Below are 17050 nucleotides of genomic sequence, written 5' to 3' on the forward strand. Positions count from 1 at the left end.
ATCACCTATTCGCAGAAGGATACTCATCCTGAGCTCAGTTACTGTTGCAACACAGAGTCGAAGCCGTGAACTCTATCCACTAGAGAGTTGAAACTCCAGTTTGTGATGGTATATGGTATTCCCTGTGTAGACTCACTAAAGTTTTCAATAATAGCCCTGGGGATGGCACCATTTTTTAATAGAATTCGAACAGGTCATTTAAGAACAAAATGTAATGCTGACCCCTGCATGACCGATGAAATGTGGTGAAGACCCTTGCCGCTTCATCACGTTTGCACAATGCGATCCCAGTTTGGTATAAAGTCATGAAAGATATATTCCTCCGTACATTGTCACAAACCTACAGTGGTGGTTTTTTAACTCAATTGTTTCAAATGCTGCTGTTCAGACGTAGGAAGTACATGAACTACATGTCCCTGAATTCCCAAACAATGGACCAATCAGGAACCGGCGCACGTTGCTTGCACACTATTTGCGGACAGAAATCACAGATTGCTGAGAATGACAATCAAGTCTTTTCGAGGTCGAAATGCTTTGATTATGTTCGCACATTTAATTAATTTTCTTCACTTAAGAGTACATGGCTATTTTTTCATGAGTGAGATTTTGAGGTATGTTTATTCACCTAAAAACCACAATTAAAGTTCAGTTATGGTTACAAATTAAAACTGAAACCACTGAAATGTACACGTTATTGTTAGGACCACCATCCTGTACAATAACCATGCAAACCATAATGTGCACAAACCTGCAGGCTCACGAAATGAATCACTGGACCCAATGGTGAGTTTTTCGATCCTATCACTGATCTTTTTTTAACATTCTAAGGAAAACGCAGCCAATCTTGAGTATTCCCCAAGGATTGTCCTTTGAGCATTACACTGCTTAATTTATTTGCGGTTTACGGTCACGCTCAATGGCCCAGGGCTGGAGACCTACTGTTGTCATGAGTTTTCCAGTATACAAGCTGCACGCTCAGCACAGTAGAGCAGAGTTGAGAGATCCTCAAAGCTTGACAAAGCCCCATGAGTGGCTGCATCTGAACCTCTGCTTTTCCAAATTCACACTGACTTCAGTAAAATGGCTATGATGTCACAGATCACACAGCGAAGGTGACGCGTGGATCCTCTTCCAGGCGGTAACTTTGCTCTCTCTTTGCCAAAGTACAAACAAGCCTCGGTCTTGGGCAACTCTCTGGATATCTCTACTGCCCAATCAGTGCATCTGACTCCAGGTTCACAGAGCAGCTGTCCACAAGAGATGCTAGTTACTCTGTGCGTGCTTACACCTCTGTGTGCGTCAGCTGACATTTTGTATTTGTATTTGTATTGGCATTTATAAGACGCATAAATCACCTGTAGGTTTCAAAGCGCCTCAGTGGCTCAGCCAGGTTTGGTGCTTCCCCAGGGTTTCAGCACTGTGACTCAATAGAGAGTCAAGAGGGGGCGGTATTGCAGTTGTTTTTAAATCCTGCTACACCTGCACTTTTGTTAAAGAAACTCTGGTCGGCTGTGAGTGTGCGCGCTTTGGGATTTCTTTTAACGCTAGCTATACCATGTCTGGGCTACTGGTTTACCGCCCGCCAGGACCTTCTAAAGAGCTTAGGGCAGCACTCATTGATACAGTTAGTTCCTTGGCAATGAGAGCTGCCAAATCTAGCGTTATTGGTGATTTGAACCTGCATCTTGACAGCCCCCATGACTCAGAATTGGGTAATTTCTGTGCTGACCTGGCGGCGTGTCAGATGCTCCAACTGGTCCAAGGTCCCACCCGCTCCACTGGCCATTTGCTGGATCCAGTCTTCTCTAACCTTCCCTCCCTCACAGTTAACACCCCCATTCCGGTGTAATGTAAATTGTAAATTTAAATTGATACTTGTATAGCGCACTACTCACCCGCAAGGGTCTCAAGGCGCTTGTACGAATACCGCTGTGGAACCCATCCTGGCTTTTCCGGTGAGGCGTCCACTCCTGGGCACCCCCAAGGTGGAGGCCAGGCATCCTTAGCGTTGTGGGGGCCGTTGTGGACATTAAGCAAGCTATTGCCCAGAGTTGCAGAGTGGGACTCCATGATTGGAATGGCACCGAGGCGAGAAATATCAGGTCCGTGGAATTTTTGAGCCCAAGACCCGCCGAGGCGGGGAATTGAACCCTGGTCCCGGGCTAGACCTCTGCATCAGGGTCTGCCGCTCTAATCATTGAGCCACACTTCTCCACCATTGAGCCACACTTCTCCACTGTGTGCTGGTCCGACCACTATCTGATCCCCATGACACTCTCAGGGGTAGAGCCCTCGCGGAGGGTGCTCCAGAAGTTCTCTCTCAAGCGCCGCTGGCACAAATTAAATATTGACCAATTCAAGGCCCTCCTCTCTATGAACACACCCCGCATGCTGAATGATCCAGATGCTGCCGACAAAGCACTATCGGACTAGATCCTCTGCCCTCTGGACGCACTTATTCCTGCCAAGTGGTGTAAGTGTGGTAATATTAAAACTAGTCCTTGGTATAATGACAAGCTTACTACTATGCGTAAAGCATGTAAAAGGTTGGAGTGGGCTTGGAGACGGGACTATGACCCGATCCTGAAGGGGTGCTATCAGGCAGCCATCAAGAAGTATGGCAGGGCTATTCAGACAGAACGGCAGCTTACTTTGCGGACGAGATCAGGAGCAGCAGTAACCCCACCAGGAGTATCTTCTTAATACTTAAAGATCTTAAATCGGCAGGGGTATCTGCAGCGCCTTCGATAATGTCGGATGAACAATGTGAGGCTCTCGCCACCTTTTTCGTTAACAAGGTGGAAAACATTTATAAGACCTTTCCTCAAGCTTCTGTGTGTTCTGACCCTGTGTGTAGACCCCTTCCTACTCACACTCTTGCTGCTTTCCTGCCGATCTCCCAGGATGAGCTGTGCTTGCTATGTAGCAAGGTTAAATCCGGCTCTCCTGCTAACCCCCTAAGGCCTGATCAATTTATGAAATCGCTACCTGTGCTTCTTACACCTCTGGGTCAGGTGATTAACATGTCCCGGTCTATGGCAGCTGTCCCTAGGACTTGGAAGCAAGCAAGGGTTGTTCCCCTGCTAAAAAAAAACACTCCCTCGATGCAGCTAAACCTGAGAACTTTTTTCCTATTTCTCTCCTGCCCTGGGTATTCAAGATCTCTGAGGCCTACATAAATTCCATCTTGACAGGATTTTTGGAAGATAATAACATACTAGACCCCTCTCCGAATGATTTTCGCCCGGGCCACAGCACAGAGTCTGCTCTCCTAGCTGTGACCGAACATCTAAGGGTAGCACTAGATGCGGGACGCACTTCGGCACTGATTTTATTAGATCTCAGTGCCGCATTTGACCCAGTTTCCCGCCAGATCCTGCTGCAACGGTTGGAGGAGGCAGACATTGTGGTCTCTGCCCTGGACTGGTTCGACTCTTTTCTCTCTGAGAGGACCTTCCAGATAACGGTCCTCTCTTTTGCCTCCATGATCCATACTATTAAATAAGGTGTGCCACAGGGCTTAGCTCTGACCCCAACGGTTTTCCACTTGTACGTCCAAACGTTCGCAGCTGTGGCCAGGAGTAGAGGGCTTATATCGGTATCCTATGCCGATGATACACAGCTGGTAGTAGCACTCTCTGATGATTCTGTGCGGGACTCTCACAAGTTTCGGAGCAATCTTGCTGCTATTGCTTAGTGGATGACTGCCAACTGCCTCCAGCTCAACGCCAGAAAGTCTGAGGTTTTTCTGGTAGTGAGAGACTCTGAGTTGTGAAGTGAATGCTGGTGGCCTGCTACCCTGGGCTGTGCACCTGCCCCCAAACAGGTGGTGAAAAATCTAGGTGTTTGGGTGGACTCGGCCCTTAGCTTCCAGGTCCAAACTAAGAAAGTGGCAGGGACCTGTTTTGGTATACTGCGGGGGCTCAAACCGCTGTTTAGTTTTTTCGATCCGTCCATCGGGCAGGTTATTGTTCAGGCCTCCATTCTGTTGAGACTGGATTACGCTACGCTTAAACTGTGCTACTTCTGCAGCTTCTGCCGGGTGCAGCGGCACACTGTGCTGCTGCCAGCAACCCCGGCTGGGTGCAGTGTCAAACTGTGCTACTGTCTGCAGATTTCACTGGGTGCAGCGGCACACTGTGCTGCTGTCTGCAGCACCTGGCAGGTGCCATGTCAAGCTGTGCTTTTGGTAGCAGCCCCCTCCGGGTGCTGTGTCAAGCTGTGCTACTGTCGGCAGCCCCCGCTGGGTGCGCTGTCAAGCTGTACTGATGCCTGCAGCACCGCCTGATGCAGTGTGAAGCTGTGCTACAGCCTGCAGCTCCTCCCGGGTGCAGTGTCAAACTGTGTTACTGTCTGCAGCTCCCTCCGGGTGCAGCGGCACGCTGTGCTGCTGTCTGCAGCACCTGGCGGGTGCTGTGTCAAGCTGTGGTTTTGATAGCAGCCCCCTCCTGGTGCATTGTCAAGCTGTGCTACTGTCAGCAGCCTGTCACAAATTTTGTGAACTCAAAGTAAAGGTATCCAGTTTTGTTGAAGGTGGGCTGCGCATGCTCAGCGTTGATTGACAGTACAGGACGCGGGCTGCAAAAACCCGGCACTGATTGACAGTACAGAAGGCGGGTTGCGCACAACCAGCACGGATTGACAGCACAGGAAGTGGGCTGTGCACTCACTGGATGCAGTGTGAAGCTGTGCTACAGCCTGCAGCCCCTGCCGGGTGCAGTTTCAAGCTGTGCTACTGTCTGCAGCTTCCGCCGGGTGCAGTGTGCTGCAGCGTGCAGCCCCGCCGGGTGCAGTGTCAAGCTGTGCTGCGGCATGCAGCCCTGCCGGGTGCAGTGTCAAGCTGTACTACTGCCTGCAGCCCCCACCGGATGCAGTGTCAAGCTGTGCTACAGCCTGCAGCCCCTGCAGGGTGCAGTGTCAATCTGTGCTGCTGCCTGCAGCACCTGACGGGTGCAGTGTGAAGCTGTGCTATTGGCAGCAGCCTCCGCCGGGTGCATTGTCAAGGTGTGCTACTGTCTGCAGCCTGTCACAAATTTAGTGAACTCGCAGTAAATGTAGCCAGTTTTGTTGGAGGTGGGCTGCGCATGCCCAGCACTGATTGACAGTACAGGATTCAGGCTATGTGTGCCCACCGCTGATTGACAGTACAGAGGGCGGGCTGCGAGTTGGCCTGTGTAGCCTCGACGTCTCTAGTAGCTGGTGTTCAGTAGCATTAGTTTGAAGAACTAATATGTTCGTTAATGTACAGTTAAACTATTGGTACACAAATCAAGCTGAGCAGTTCATGTGGAAAGCATACGACTTAAGGAGCTCGGTGTTTTCATGCAACATATCGGTTGTGTTCCATATTTACCATTGATGTCAGAAGAAAGCTGCTGCCTCTGTTTAGTGCTTTTGTGTTTGCACAGTAAATAATGGTGTTTGCTCAACACAGTTGAGTGCTGGCACAGGGTATGAGGTTGGGGTCATACTCAGTTGGTTTACTCACATAACAGACTGGTTCCTCTGCATAACATTTAGGTATGCATATATAACATAGTGCTGTACTGGCGAAACAAACATTTCCAGATGTGTAATGTATTGGTTGAAATGCATAGCATATTGGTTTTCGCTCATAATGTGCTAGTTGTGTGAGAAACGGTCTGCGTCACGTATATATAACTCTGCTTTGCCGGAGTAACATATGGTTTAGACACTTAAAGGACTGGTTCATATGCATACTATGTTCACTCACTCTTGTCTGTGTCTCATATCTTCAATGAAATATGACAGCTGTCTGTTTTAAAGCATAGCACCCTGAGCTGTATGCCGTATGTACTGGTTGATGTGCATAATTGGATGGTTCAGATGCATAACATGTTGGTCCAATCTGTAATGTGCTGGTTTGTAAGTGTAATAAGTTGACTGCAATGTTAAAGCTGTTGGTTTGAAACCATGGTTTATTAGTTGAGGTGTCTGGGTGCCCGTCACTAGTAGTAAGCTAGTAGTCAAAGGTGTCCGAAATGTAAACCTGAGCTAAACCGCTGGCATCTGATGTGCAGAGCAGACCGGCTTAACTTAGAGAAAATGTGTTCAGCACTTAAAAGTACCAAAAGACTTAAAAAGTCAAAAAACACAACACTATACAAAGCCCACTCCAATTTACAGCAAAGGGCCAATAGTAGTTCATGGTAATGGTAGCTAGGACCTAGGCGTGATTTGAAGCTGCCTGTGATGGAGCTTGGGTCAGATACAATAATTAGATGACCTCTCTAGTGCCTAGAAGTAGGGACGTTTGAAAAAGTTTCCAAGTCCCAATCTGGACTTTGTGGTTTTTCTCAAGAAAAACTTTTCTCCTTGTGGGAAAAACCTGAAATGGTGTCTAACGCTGTGGATATGCTAGTCAGCTACTTCTCATGGTTGGTGTCTTTGAAGCTCTGGAGCAGTAGTTTTGAAAAAGTTCCCAAACTTAGTTTGGTGGTGTGTTATTTCATGTTCTCTCGGCCATGAGTATATATGGCACTGGTGTAAGAAAGTGGGTTTCTGTTGCAGTAACCCCCCCCCCCCTTTTTTGCCTAATAGCTGATGCACTTTTCCTTGTTGTGCCCTGGGCTCCTGCCAATCAGGTGCCCAGGGCCTGTGTTCCTTCCCTAAAAACTGCCTAACAGCCAAAACCCAAATTGGCAAACCCTGGCCACATGTCAGCCCCTGGTAAATGGTACCCTAGGTACCCAGGGCCTTGTGACCAGGGAAGGCCTCTAAGGGCTGCAGCACTCATTGTGCCACCCTTAGAGGCCCTGTGCCCTAACTCAAACACACTGTCTTTGCAGGCTGAGTGTCTGGATACAAGACAAAACAGAGAGTCGACATGGCACACATCCCTGTGTGCCATGCCCACAACCTACACCGCCCTGGCATACATCAGCCACCCCTCTAGCTGGGTGCCCTATGCCAGTGGTGTGGACACAGAGGCAGGAGCCCTGTGCCCCTACAGTACCCAGGTCCATTCCTGGGCCCTGTAAGTGCAGTGCTGCCAGCTAAGAGAATATGGGGCTGGGAGCTTGTCAAACACGAACTCCACAGCACCATAATGGCAGCACTGAAGACTGAGGTTTGGTATCAAACTGCTCAGCACATTAAATCCACACTGATGCCAGTGTGTGATTTAATGGACAAAGCACCCCAGGGGGCATCTTAGAGAGGCCCCCTGAATCCTAAACATACAATCCACGTCTGTTCTGAGGCTGCCCAGGCTGCCACACAGCAGACATGTTGCTGGACCCCTGGGTAGGAGAGCCCCTGCTCTCCTGTGTCTGCAACAATGCACATCCTGGGTGAGGTGATAGATCTCCTTCCCCAGGATGAGCAAAGGGAAGCTTCAAAGGCATGCCGCCTCTAGGAGTTTCCCCAGGCCACTGCAACCCCCCACTCTGGCGGGAAGCTTGGCCGGAAACCCCAAATAAGGACAGGGGATGTGCCAGCCTGCCAACCCCACCCCTCAGGTGGGGGAGGCGTGGTGAAGCACATCTCCGGGCTCTCGCCATCTTGAAGATGGGAAGCCCTGCCCAATCAGGACTAGGCTCCTGCCCCCCTCCCACAGGAGAGAGGCAGGATAGGGGTTGTACCCACCCCAGGACAGAGACCCATTGGCCCCTGCCCTTCACCTACCAGTAACGACCCTAAATCTAGTATTTAGGGGCACCCTGAACCTTCCTTCCCCAGATCCCGGATTCGAAACTACAAGAAGAGCAAGAAGGACAAAGACCTGCCCTGCAGCTGCTAAAAAGAGGAAGACACCAACTGCTTTGGCCCCAGCCCTACCGGCCTGTCGACCCTCGAACCTGCTCCTGCTCCAGCGCGGCATCTCTTGTGGCCAGCAACCTCAGAAACCCCGGAGGACCTGGCTACCTTTGAACTCCTTTCCCTGGGACTCCCATGAGTAGAGGCTCTACTCAGAAACTATCTCTAACCCCTGGCAGCAGCCCGGAACCGCGAACCCAGCACACTCTGCACCAGCCAAGCCTGGCCAGTGCCGGAGTGGACAAAGACCCCGAGGACGACCCTACGGCGACTGTGACCCCGAGTCCGGCACCTAAAGACCCCCCTCGACACTCCTGAAGAAGCCTGCAGCCTCAGAACAAGGTGCCCCCCCAACCGCGATCAACAGAGGGTAAGATTTCCCGACACCAAAAGGCACCCCTGCACGCGGCGCCCTGCGGCCCCCTATGCCCCATCCCGGGGTACCCACCTAACCTCCAACTACCCAACATACCTCTCGAAGTGGTGGTGGCACCTGAAGAGTCCTCGTCCCCGAGCCTGCAGTCTTTTTCCAAACCGGAGATTTCCCATAGAAATCAATTGAGCACCCGACGGCTCAAAAGCACCCTGCACCCAGCCGCCCGAGTGGCCCTGGCAGTGAAAACTCTACTCTAACCTACTTAAGTGACCAGGAGCCCAGCTCCCATAGCCGCGTGGCTTGCCAGACAGCAGCCACCAACCAAGGCCCCCCTATCCCTCATAGGATAACATTGGGCCTAACTCTCTCTGCACCCGGCCGCCCTAAAGCCGCTGAGAGTGGACTAACTGTACCTACCTGACACTGGGAGACCCCTGAGTCTATGCCCAGAACTTCAACTCTGCCAGTCGAGTACTTGCCCTTAAACCGCTAACTTCATTTTTCTCATAGGGTAACATTGACTGGCTTTTTCTTGAAAATTCTTCGAAGTGTGGACTTTTCAAAACTCAAAATATTCACCAAAAATCAGCCGAGTATCAAAAACGAATTTACTCACCTGCTCTTAGGTGAGCTCCCAGTGCTGGATCTTGGTGCCCAGCACTGACTGTACTTACCTTTAACCCAATTTTCTTTCATAGGAAACCATTGTATGTTTTTCTGTGAAATTTCTTCTAAGTGTCGATTTCTGCAAACTTTAAATATTCTTCAAAAATCGTATAATATCTGAAAACGTAATTGCTTACCTGTTTTGGATAAAGGTCCCAGTACTGAGTCTAGGCACCCAGTACTGGATGACAAAAGTAACGAGAACGTACCGTACCTGTAACCTGCATTTTCTTCCATAGGGAATCATTGGTTGTTTTCTCTGAAATATTTTCTAAGTGTCAACTTTTAAAATAGCTAAATATTAGTTAAAAATCATTACAGTATTTAAGTCGACTTTCACCACTTGATTCTGAGAACTGACCCAGGGCTGAATCTAGGATCCAGTCCTGGAATTACAAAAGTAATCTAAAAAGTAATCTGTTACAAATATCTTGAATTTATCATTGAGCTCAATGTATTGTTGTGTGTAGAAATAGAGTTGCCTACTGCAACTACTGGTAACTGCTTACTAAAGTCTATTGCATATACAAAAGTATTTATATGAAACATCTCCTGTCGAGAAAGTATATTTTAATTCCAATTGTTGGTTCTAAAATAAAACAAGCATATATTTTTTTATATATATAAACCGTTGGCCTAGAGTTCAGTTATTGAGTGTGTGGAACCATTTGCTGACTGAGTGTGTACAACAAATGCTTTACACTGTCCTCTGATACTGCCTTACTGCTCGACCAAGCTACCACTTTAGAGAGTAAGGTTATATCTAACTTTAACCTCTGTTAAACCCTTGGGGTCTCTGGACTCTGTACAGCCTGTACCTATTAAGGAACAGTACATACAGAGCCACTTTCTCACAACTGGGCAGATGGGAGTCAGGCCAAGCTTAGGGCCTGGTGTGATTACTTGAAGAGGTGGGTCTGCTGCTCCTTGTGGAATTCAAGATGTTAAAGGAATTCTCAGATGGGTAGCGGCAGGTTGTTCCGCGCTTTAGAAGCAATGTAAGACCAGGCTCGACAGCCATTTCTGGTTTTACTCATGCGTGGGATGTGTGCAAGTAGGACTCCTGCCAAGGTGTCTGTAGTGTTTATTAAATCGGATGCAATTGTTGAGGCATGCTGAGACCAGTGTATGTAGTGCTTGGTAGGTGTGGATGTGGATGAGGGGTTTGAATTGTGCTTGTTTATGTGGGGGTATCCAGCGTAGCTTCTTGAGGTGAGGTTAGGTTACATGTGCATTGAGAGGTTGAGAATGATTCTTGCCGCGGAGTGCTGTTGATCCCTGCATAGAAGGTGTTATGCAGGTCCTTCCTTGTGTATAGTACTGTGACCTGATTGCTGGAGACGGTACCTCACGTGCTCTGACTGCACAGCATTGTGCCTCCTTGTGTATAGTACTGTGACCTGATTGCTGGAACCGGTACCTCTTGTGCTTTGACTGCACAGTAGTGTGCCTCCTTGTGTATAGTACTGTGATCTGATACCCGGAGCCGGTACCTCTTGTGCTCTGATCTCACAGCAGTGTGCCTCCTTGTGTATAGTACTGTGACCTGATTGCTGGAGCCGGTAACACTTGTGCTATGACTGCACAGCAGTGTGCCTCCTTGTGTATAGTACTGTGATCTGATAGTCGGAGCCAGTACCTCTTGTGCTCTGACTGCACAGCAGTGTGCCTCCTTGTGTATAGTACTGTGACCTGATTGCTGGAGCCGGTACCTCTTGTGCTTAGACTGCACAGTAGTGTACCTCCTTGTGTATAATACTGTGATCTGATAGCCGGAGCCGGTACCTCTTGTGCTCTGACTGCACAACAGTGTGCCTCCTTGTGTATAGTACTGTGACCTGATTGCTGGAGCCGTTACCTCTTGTGCTTTGACTGCACAGTAGTGTGCCTCCTTGTGTATAGTACTGTGATCTGATAGCCGGAGCCGGTACCTCTTGTGCTCTGATCTCACAGCAGTGTGCCTCCTTGTGTATAGTACTGTGACCTGATTTCTGGAGCCGGTAACTCTTGTGCTATGACTGCACAGCAGTGTGCCTCCTTGTGTATAGTACTTTGATCTGATAGTCGGAGCCGGTACCTCTTGTGCTCTGACTGCACAGCAGTGGGCCTCCTTGTGTATAGTACTGTGACCTGATTGCTGGAACCGGTACCTCTTGTGCTTAGACTGCACAGTAGTGTACCTCCTTGTGTATAATACTGTGATCTGATAGCCGGAGCCGGTACCTCTTGTGCTCTGACTGCACAACAGTGTGCCTCCTTGTGTATAGTACTGTGACCTGATTGCTGGAGCCGTTACCTCTTGTGCTTTGACTGCACAGTAGTGTGCCTCCTTGTGTATAGTACTGTGATCTGATAGCCGGAGCCGGTAACTCTCGTGCTCTGACTGCACAGCAGTGTGCCTCCTTGTGTATAGTACTGTGATCTGATAGCCGGAGCCGGTAACTCTCGTGCTCTGACTGCACAGTAGTGTGCCTCCTTGTGTATAGTACTGTGATCCGATAGCCAGAGCCAGTACCTCTTGGGCTCTGACTGCACAGCAGTGTGCCTCCTTGTGTATAGTACTGTGACCTGATTGCTGGAGCCGGTACCTCTTGTGCTCTGACTGCACAGCAGTGTGTCCCCTTGTGTATAGTACTGTGATCTGATAGCTGTAGCCGGTACCTCTTGTGCTCTGACTGCACAGCAGGGTGCCTCCTTGTGTATAGTACTGTGACCTGATTGCTGGAGCCGGTACCTCTTGTGCTCTGACTGCACAGCAGTTTGCCTCCTTGTGTATAGTACTGTGACCTGATTGCTGGAGCCGGTAGCTCTCGTGCTCTGATCTCACTATAGTGTGCCTCCTTGTGTATAGTACTGTGATCCGATAGCCAGAGCCGGTACCTCTTGTGCCCTGACTGCACAGCAGTGTGCCTTCTTGTGTATAGTACTGTGACCTGATAGCCAGAGCCAGTACCTCTTGTGCTCTGGTCTCACAGCAGTGTACCTCCTTGTGTATAGTACTGTGATCTGATAGCCAGAGCCAGTACCTCTTGTGCTCTGGTCTCACAGTAGTGTACCTCCTTGTGTAGTGATCCGATACCCAGAGCCGGTACCTCTTGTGTATAGTACTGTGATCTGATTGCTGGAGCCGGTACGTCTTTTGCTCTGATCTCACAGCATTGTGCCTCCTTGTGTATAGTACTGTGATCTGATAGCCTTAGCCGGTACCTCTTGTGCTCTGATCTCACAGTGGTGTGCCTCCTTGTGTATAGTACTGTGACCTGAATGCTGGAGCTGGTACCTCTTGTGCTCTGACTGCACAGCAGTGTGCCTCCTTGGAATAGTACTGTGATCTGATAGCCAGAGCCAGTGCCTCATGTGGTCTGCTCTCACAGTAGTGTACCTCCTTGTGTATAGTACTGTGACCTGATTGCTGGAGCCGGTAGCTCTCGTGCTCTGATCTCACAGTAGTGTGCCTCCTTGTGTATAGTACTGTGATCCGATAGCCAGAGCCGGTACCTCTTGTGCCCTGACTGCACAGCAGTGTGCCTCCTTGTGTATAGTACTGTGAACTGATAGCCAGAGCCACTACCTCTTGTGCTCTGGTCTCACAGTAGTGTGCTTCCTTGTGTATAGTACTGTGACCTGATAGCCAGGGCCAGTGCCTCTTGTGCTCTGGTCTCACAGTAGTGTACCTCCTTGTGTAGTGATCCGATACCCAGAGCCGGTACCTCTTGTGTATAGTACTGTGATCTGATTGCTGGATCGGGTACTTCTTGTGCTTTGATCTCACAGCAGTGTACCTCCTAGTGTATAGTACTGTGATCTGATTGCTGGAGCCGGTACCTCTTTTGCTCTTATCTCACAGCATTGTGCCTCCTTGTGTATAGTACTGTGATCTGATAGCCTTAGCCGGTACCTCTTGTGCTCTGATCTCACAGTGGTGTGCCTCCTTGTGTATAGTACTGTGACCTGAATGCTGGAGCTGGTACCTCTTGTGCTCTGACTGCACAGCATTGTGCCTCCTTGTGTATAGTACTGTGACCTGATTGCTGGAGCTGGTAGCTCTCGTGCTCTGATCTCACAGTAGTGTGCCTCCTTGTGTATAGTACTGTGATCCGATAGCCAGAGCCGGTACCTCTTGTGCCCTGACTGCACAGCAGTGTGCCTCCTTGTGTATAGTACTGTGAACTGATAGCCAGAGCCGGTACCTCTTGTGCCCTGACTGCACAGCAGTGTGCCTTCTTGTGTATAGTACTGTGACCTGATAGCCAGAGCCAGTACCTCTTGTGCTCTGGTCTCACAGCAGTGTACCTCCTTGTGTATAGTACTGTGATCGGATAGCTGTAGCCGGTACCTCGTGTGCTCTGACTGCACAGTAGTGTGCCTCCTTGTGTATAGTACTGTGATCCGATAGCCAGAGCCAGTACCTCTTGGGTTCTGACTGCACAGCAGTGTGCCTCCTTGTGTATAGTACTGTGACCTGATTGCTGGAGCCGGTACCTCTTGTGCCCTGACTGCACAGCAGTGTGCCTTCTTGTGTATAGTACTGTGACCTGATAGCCAGAGCCAGTACCTCTTGTGCTCTGGTCTCACAGCAGTGTACCTCCTTGTGTATAGTACTGTGATCTGATAGCCAGAGCCAGTACCTCTTGTGCTCTGGTCTCACAGTAGTGTACCTCCTTGTGTAGTGATCCGATACCCAGAGCCGGTACCTCCTTGTGTATAGTACTGTGATCTGATTGCTGGAGCCGGTAGCTCTCGTGCTCTGATCTCACAGCATTGTGCCTCCTTGTGTATAGTACTGTGATCTGATAGCCTTAGCCGGTAACTCTTGTGCTGTGATCTCACAGTGGTGTGCCTCCTTGTGTATAGTACTGTGACCTGATTGCTGAAGCCGGTACCTCCTGTGCTCTGATCTCACAGCAGTGTACCTCCTTGTGTATAGTACTGTGACCTGATTGCTGGAGCCGGTACCTCTTGTGCTCTGACTGCACAGCAGTGTGCCTCCTTGGAGTAGTACAGTGATCTGATAGCCAGAGCCAGTACCTCATGTGCTCTGGCCTCACAGTAGTGTACCTCCTTGTGTATAGTACTGTGATCTGATAGCCGGAGCCGGTACCTCTTGTGCTCTGATCTCACAGTAGTATGCCTCCTTCTGTGTAGTACTGTGAACTGATAGCTGTAATGTATACATTAGATGTTTTGACTGTGTGCTTCAGTATATATAGTGCCGAAGGCAAGCCCGTCTGCACCCGGAATGTGCCAGGAACCCTGGTGGTTTCCATAAGTACTGTAGTGATTTTTTAAAACAATTGAAGGATATATGCGGACACTCTGGTTGTACTTATAAGTGTGACCCTTTTGATATTGCTCACATTCCCTTTATATGACCTAACTGCCAGTTCACAATCTCGAAGTGGGAAAAGGCGGTAAGTATATCTTCCCCTACCCGCTCTCCTTCGATCTCATGCACCTTACTTAATGCTCGGTCGATGATTAAGCATCTCTACGAGATGTATGAGTACTAAGAAGCCCACAACCCGGAAATTATGTTTCTTACAGAAACTTGGGCCCATGTAACCTCTGGCCAGATATCATAGCGACCCTTCCTTTAGGTTATCAGATTGCCCACCATGACAGGAACCTGAAAAAAGGTGGCGGGATTACGATTCTTTATGAAAAAGTGCCTTGAGACAAGCGGTCTTCCTGCCCTCATCTCGGGCTGGGAGGCTCTTTTGTTTGGTTGTAATGTGAAGCCAAACCAAGCTACACGGGCTTTTAGTTTCTAGAGCTCCTGGTCCTAAGACTGCACTCTTGGAAGCCATTGATGAATTTCTGGAAAGTAATGCGTTTCTAGATAATTTTACTATGCTGGGAGATTTTAATTTTCATCTTGATTAGTTGAATAACAAAGACACCATATCTCTTACGGATAATCTGTTATGTTTTGATTTAAAACAACAAGTTACTGCTCCCACCCATCATGCTGGCCACACGCTGGATGGCATTTTCATGAATTCCCAGGACTTGTATTTACTCTATATCATTCAGGTTACTTGGTCTGATCATACGGCTGCCCAGTTAGAGTTTCGGTTCAAGCAGACGAAGACAGGTCTTAGCTCAGAACACCAGATTAAGATGATCCGGCCATGGAACCAAGTAAAGAGACCAGATCTAATTGGAACACTTGAGTCAACTCAGCCGGCGTTAACGGTCACTCCTGATATGGCAGCTTTGCGATATTCCAACTGGATTCACGAGGCAGCAATGACATTAGCTCCTTTGAAGAAAGTCATTAGTTACAGAAGAAGCCCGTCAGCCCCTTAGTTTTCTGAGCAATTAAGATAAAAAAGGAAAATGTGTTGTCATCAGGAAAGGAAATGGAGACTGAACTATGCCCCGGAGAAGAAGTGAGATATAAAAAGCAGCTTCAGGAACTTGATTGTAGCAGAGAAAACACATTTCTTTACTAATAAAATTAGATCGTCGGCAAACTCCCCACGTGAATTGTTCGACAGTGTCCAGCTTATCAGACCTGGCGGCCTCACCTACGCAGCCTTCCTCACCACTCTTTTGTGAGAATCTAGCAAGATTCTTTAAAAACGAAGTTGTGGCAGTCTACAAAGATTAATGATTGCTCTAATAATCGACCACAAGCCACCATACAACACGACCTAGGCCGTCAGTCTCTCGATAGATTCCCTGCTATTTCTGTAGATCACATGATTGAGCTCCTTAAACTAACTAGATCTGGTGCTCCCTTGCCCTCCTAAGCTGTTAAACAAAATAGCGGATTGGATTGCGTATCCACTCTCCTTAATGTTTACAACATTTTAATATCTGGAATTTTTCCCTCTGAGTGGAAAATGTTTACTATCCTGCCTCTCCACAAGAAACCATCCCTAGACCCAGATGAAGAACAAAACTATCGCCCTATAGCGAGACTACCGTTCCCAGCGAAGGTACTTGAAAGACATCTCAATTCCTGTCTTACTTCGTACCTGGACCAACACGACATTTTAGATGAGGCACAATTTGGGTTTAGGAAAGCCCATTCGACGGAGACAGCCTTACTTATTGTGGCAGAAGAGGTTAGGGCGGTGCTGGACCGTGGTGATAGAGCTGCGGTGGTCCTTTTGGACCTAGGTGCGGCTGTTGACACGGTAAGTCCTGTCATTCTGAAGTAGCGGCTCCTTGACATCGGTGTCAATGGTTCAGCCTACGAACTGCTCTGCTCTTTTCTGGACGGAAGAGAACAGTCTGTTAGTTTAGGGGATTTCAGTTCTGAATCCTTTTGCCTGCCTTGTGGGGTTCGGCAGGGCTCTTCAATAAGCCCCACCTTATTTCACATCTATGTGTTCCCTCTTATGGGCCTCATTAGATCCTTTGTTTTTTTTTTTACTATTTCGTGTGCGGACAGCACCCCAATTATCGTCTCCATAACCAACAATATTGATGAGGAGGCCCTGCGATTCAAAAATGCATAAGCGCCGTTGTGCAATGGATGGGAAGCCATTGTTTGAAATTGAATGCAGCAGAGACCGAAGTCCTCCGCTTCGGGCCGGATATCTAAATTTGGAATTAATCCTGGTGGCTTGAGGATCTGGCTCCTGTCCCCAGCCCAGTGGGAAAATCCAAGAATCTTGGAGCAATATTTGACACTAAGTTGTCTTTTAGGGATCATGTTAACCATCTTACATCTTTTTGTTTTTATACATTGAAAATCCTACGGGAAAGGACCCACTTTCTACCATTGGAGTTACTAGAAATGATAGTTTCTTCCCTAGTCCTATCGAAATTGGACTATTCTAATGCCCTTTTTGTTGGTGCCCAGCAAGGTATTCTAAGTCGACTTAGGAGAATACAGTGACCAACGCCAGAAATGAGCTGCACTGGTTGCCAGTAAAAAGAGTAGCTTTGAAAGCCTTGTGCATAGCCCACAAATTGGTGCATTCCCACTGCCCTAAACTCCATAGGAAGACATTTTCATGGTATTACCGAATAGAACATTGCGGTCTATGAATTCCAGCAGTGTGCGTCATTCTGTATAGTACCATCAGTGGTATCCTCATGGCAGGAGTTGCTTTGACTGTACCACAGTGAGTTTCGGTGAGTATAGTGCTATGACCTGGTACCGTGAGCGAGTACCTCTGGTGATCTGACGGTAAGGCTGTGTCTTCCTTGTGTATAGTATTGTGATCTGCCGGTTGAAGCAGTGAGGAAACTGTAGGGAGATAGATCATGTAT

At 48.5% G+C, this 17050-nt stretch overlaps 1 protein-coding gene across 2 annotated transcripts in view; it reads left to right on the top strand.

Moving 5' to 3' along the window:
• The window catches only part of SLC22A15 (solute carrier family 22 member 15), a 161437-nt gene that overhangs the window by 53170 nt on the left and 91217 nt on the right, over positions 1-17050 (top strand). The window lies entirely within an intron of this gene.

Source organism: Triturus cristatus, chromosome 8 (assembly GCF_964204655.1).
Source record: "Triturus cristatus chromosome 8, aTriCri1.1, whole genome shotgun sequence".
Classification (NCBI taxonomy): domain Eukaryota; kingdom Metazoa; phylum Chordata; class Amphibia; order Caudata; family Salamandridae; genus Triturus; species Triturus cristatus.